Here is a 4688-nt window from a genome sequence, read left to right as displayed (position 1 = left end):
GTGAATTTCTAACCTATACTGTGTAGTACACTGCAGGTGTTTAGTGCGTATTTCAACCTATACTGTGTAGTACACTACAGGTGTTTAGTGTGTATTTCAACCTATACTGTGTAATACACTACAGGTGTTTAGTGTGTATTTCAACCTATACTGTATAGTACACTACAGGTGTTTAGTGTGTATTTCAACCTATACTGTGTAATACACTACAGGTGTTTAGTGTGTATTTCAACCTATACTGTGTAATACACTACAGGTGTTTAGTGCGTATTTCAACCTATACTGTGTAGTACACTACAGGTGTTTAGTGCGTATTTCAACCTATACTGTGTAGTACACTACAGGTGTTTAGTGCGTATTTCAACCTATACTGTGTAGTACACTACAGGTGTTTAGTGTGTATTTCAACCTATACTGTGTAGTACACTACAGGTGTTTAGTGTGTATTTCAACCTATACTGTGTAATACACTACAGGTATTTAGTGTGTATTTCAACCTATACTGTGTAATACACTACAGGTGTTTAGTGTGTATTTCAACCTATACTGTGTAGTACACTACAGGTGTTTAGTGTGTATTTCAACCTATACTGTGTAATACACTACTGATTAGTTGAAACGTCTTTCGCTACGTCAACATATCCACGTCTCTCAATAATCACCTTTAACCAGAAATACCTACTAGATCGTCATGTTTTGTAAAGAAGACGGAAGATTGGGGCATGTGCGTGAGATATGTGAAAAGTATTCAATGTAAATGTATATTCAATCTCAGAAATGATTTTAAACTTTGGTTTTCTTACAAAATGGATCATAAAGATCGCTAACTTCCTGCGTTTCACACTCAGAACGACGCTAACTTCCTGCATTTCACACTCAGAACGACCCCAACATCCTGCATTTCACACTCTGAACGACCCCAACATCCTGCATTTCACACTCTGAACGACGTTAACGTCCTACATTTCATACTCAGAATGACGCTAACTTCCTGCATTTCACACTGAGAACGACGCTAGCTTCCTGCATTTCATACTCAGAACGATCAGTAACAAAGTTAAGTGTGTTAGAACACACACACACACACACACACATTCAACCATCAATTGTAGTTATCGTTCTCAAAAATGTATTGTAGGCTTCTTGTAGTTTTATAACTACGTATAGTATAGACAGATAACAAGACTATAAGGACAAGGAGCTAATGTTTAGATTTGAAATAGAACTGAAGAAGGAAACATTGGTGTTAAATAAACACAATCATTATCAGTATGGGGCTATTTAAAGCATGATGAGTAATAAACACAAATAATAAGTCTACAAGGGATAGAAAGAAAGAAAGATAGATAGATATATTAATGTACATGTTTTCACTCATCAGGTCTATCAAACATCTCTACATACAGTGACTATACTTTGTTCTACAAAGGCACTATTGTACAGAAATCCAGGGAAGACAGTTAGCAGTTCCCCAAGAATGCTTTCTGGGATCTTAAAAGCTCATTTGCATTCAAGACGTCGGTTCCCTGAGAAACGTTGCAGGCGATTCTCAGGGGGGAGAAGAGTTTGAAGCTTGCTGCTTGTTTAAACTATCAGTCGTGTCTGTACTCGGAGCTAGAAAGTTCGTCTCTGTACTAGGGCTGCTCTTCTCTGTCTCTGTCACTGTTCTGAGCTTTTCGAAAACAGTGACTTTCCTAGAGAGGAAAGTTATATAGCCTTATATTGTACACTGCGTTCTTCGGTCTCAAGGGTTTTGTAAACATTCTGTAAATGTCAAAACAAGCATTGAGTCGGGCTTAGACAACTTGGACCAGCAAAACTTCATTCCAAATAGTCCAGGAAAATTCAATCGTGTATAGCAATAGAATGTTTTTTATAATTTTTCTTTAAAATGACTCATTTTCTAACAAAATTCAAAGTGATTGACTAAAAGAAACGTAACTCTAAATAGGTCAAAATGTTGGAAGAGCATAAAGTATTTTAAAGAATAAATAGGTCAAAATGTTGGAGGAGCATAAAAGGCTTTAAAGGAATAAATAGGTCAAAATTTTGGAGGAGCATAAAGGACTTTAAAGGAAACTTTTTTAGGTAATAAATTAAAAAACAAGTTGTGAGTATATGAACCCGAAAGACACTGTAAATCTGATTCGATCTATGTTGGTTTGTATAGCAAGGTGCTGATGATCCTGTACATATGTGATGAACGTGTTCACTTGAATCGTTTGACATGATCCTATACATACGTGATGAACGTGTTCATTTGAATGGTTTGAATGATCCTGTACATGTGTGATGAACGTGTTCACTTGAATCGTTTGACATGATCCTGTACATGTGTGATGAACGTGTTCACTTGAATCGTTTGATATGATCCTGTACATCTGTGATGAACGTGTTCACTTGAATCGTTTGATATGATCCTGTACATGTGTGATGAACGCGTTCACTTGAATCGTTTGACATGATCCTGTACATGTGTGATGAACGTGTTCACTTGAATCGTTTGATATGATCCTGTACATCTGTGATGAATGTGTTCACTAGAATCGTTTAAAATTCCTCTCTTGTTATGCTCCGAGTTTAAACAGTACCAATATTTACATAAGTGTGTGTTGTTCCTTCACGTGTGGGTATATATAAGCCAGGGATATTTGTAAGCTGTACTACTTAAATCGTCAAGAACCGAAGTCTGTCAAAAGTAAAACCATATTCGTGAAACTTCAACACGATACGTACTTCTGAGTACCCCAGTTTGATTAAATACAAGACACTAGCTCCTGACGTCACTAACGAAGGTCCCAGGTGTCTTAGACGAAGGGAAACTAAAGACTTGAAGAACCTTCTTTTGATGGTAAATGTCAAAACAATCACAACCAATTAATAATTTCACTCTTGTTTTGTTATATAATATATTACATTCAGTAATTCTAAATTGTATTCTATGTTTAGATAATTTTTAGCTCCTACAATTTTTGTAACCAAATTTTTCAAAACACTTTAAATTTTCTTCGTAAGCTCTTGACACAATACAAATGAAGAGAAAAATTCTCAGTAAAGTCACGATGGAAACCAAAGATAGGAGCTAGGGGGTTTCTGACCTCTCGGGTAGGTGTGAGCTAAGGGTTTTTGACCTCTCAGGTAGGTTGGAGCTAGGGGTTTTGACCTCTCAGGTAGATTGGAGCTAGGGGGTTTTGACCTCTCAGGTAGATTGGAGCTAGGGGGTTTTGACCTCTCAGGTAGATTGGAGCTAGGGGGTTTTGAACTTTCGGGTTTGAGTGAATCCGTTTACTTGAAAATTTGCACTAACATGTAATCAATCATTCAAATTTATATTTTCAAATTTTCTAACATGGCTCCCTACTCGTGGATCAAAGGGGTTTCGGGACTGGTGGATTCATGGATTTGCAGGAAAACTAGCTGGGACGTGAAATCGTTCAAAATAATTATTTCGGGGAAAAGTTTCGACTTTTTTCGCGGGTAATTTACTATCAAGGTCAGGACAGCACTTGTTTTAATTTCCAAAATTAAAAGAAAAATCTAACGTTTAATAGTTCACAATGGTTGACATTATTACTCACAACACTATAGACAGTCTCATTTTTAAATATTTATTGTTTACTTTTAAGCGTTGGATTTTTTTCCTTAATACACCATGGTAATTGTTGATTTACTACTTTAGATTAGATGAGATTGCTATCACTAACCAAAGTTCTACTTTAAGAGGTAATAGCCCCCCTGTGGCTCAGCGGTAAGTCTTCAGGCTTACGACGCTATAAATTAGGTTTCGATACCCGTGATTGAAATAGCACAGATAGCCCAAAAAAACAATCAAGACCAAGTATTAAATAGTAATCTGTAAAAATGTTAACTAAAAGTCTTAATGCTAAGAAACATTAAACTAATCTGACATTTTGAAATGTTTGCAAGAAATTCCTTTTTTTTCATAACTTCTTAAAAACGAAATAATATATAGAAAACATTGGGCTGAGAAAAAAAAAATAGAAATCACTTAAAATTGTAAGAAATAATACAATCCATGAAAACCTATGGTAAAGTCTTTGTACCATCGATAAGTTTATTTTCATAATTTCGCACAAAGCCACATAAGGGTTAGCGCATAGCCGTCACTAATTTTAAACTTGTAGACCACCAACCGCAAACTTTTGATCTAATGGGTTTGACCGTTACCCTTATAACACACCTATGGCCCAAAAGTACGAAACGCTATTTTGCGGCGACGAGACGCGAACCATGCTCTAACTGTTCTATACGATATTTTGGCTCTATAGTCCTTACACACAATCATTGGCACTAGATGTCGCTTTCATCATCCCGATATTCTTCCCACCAAAGCTTCGTAGCCTTAGGGTGGTCATTAAGATTAAGGAGAAGACATGAAAGTTTTCAATGCCAACCAATAAAATTCCAGAAAATTCTAAGTAATACGTTGAATTTATTCACCAGTTAGGTAATCTTACTGTTAGGCATGTCATCAATCATCATCTTATTAAAGATATACGTGAAACAGCGATGTTTACAACCATAGGATACGAACTGTTGAAAAACGTGCCAAAAGAAAAAAACATTGCAAGACGTATGAAAGAATGATTTATAACGAAAAACCGTTTTAAAAGTAATTATCCTGTCTGATACTAAAAACCGTTTTAAAAGTAATTATCCTGTCTGAT

General features: G+C 36.0%; 1 protein-coding gene across 1 annotated transcript in view; it reads left to right on the top strand.

The window, feature by feature from the left end:
- The first annotated feature begins 1778 nt into the window (after positions 1-1778).
- LOC106474412 (neuronal acetylcholine receptor subunit alpha-7-like) overlaps positions 1779-4688 on the top strand; it is a 16076-nt gene continuing 13166 nt past the window's right edge. The window contains exon 1 of the mRNA XM_022402713.1: positions 1779-2851. The gene's annotated coding sequence lies outside the window, so the exon portion shown is untranslated. The remainder of the gene's footprint in view (positions 2852-4688) is intronic.

This window comes from Limulus polyphemus, unplaced genomic scaffold, assembly GCF_000517525.1.
Source record: "Limulus polyphemus unplaced genomic scaffold, Limulus_polyphemus-2.1.2 Scaffold7187, whole genome shotgun sequence".
Classification (NCBI taxonomy): Eukaryota; Metazoa; Arthropoda; class Merostomata; order Xiphosura; family Limulidae; genus Limulus; species Limulus polyphemus.
Note: the sequence above shows the minus strand (reverse complement) of the source record. Positions and strands in the feature narration are given on the sequence as shown.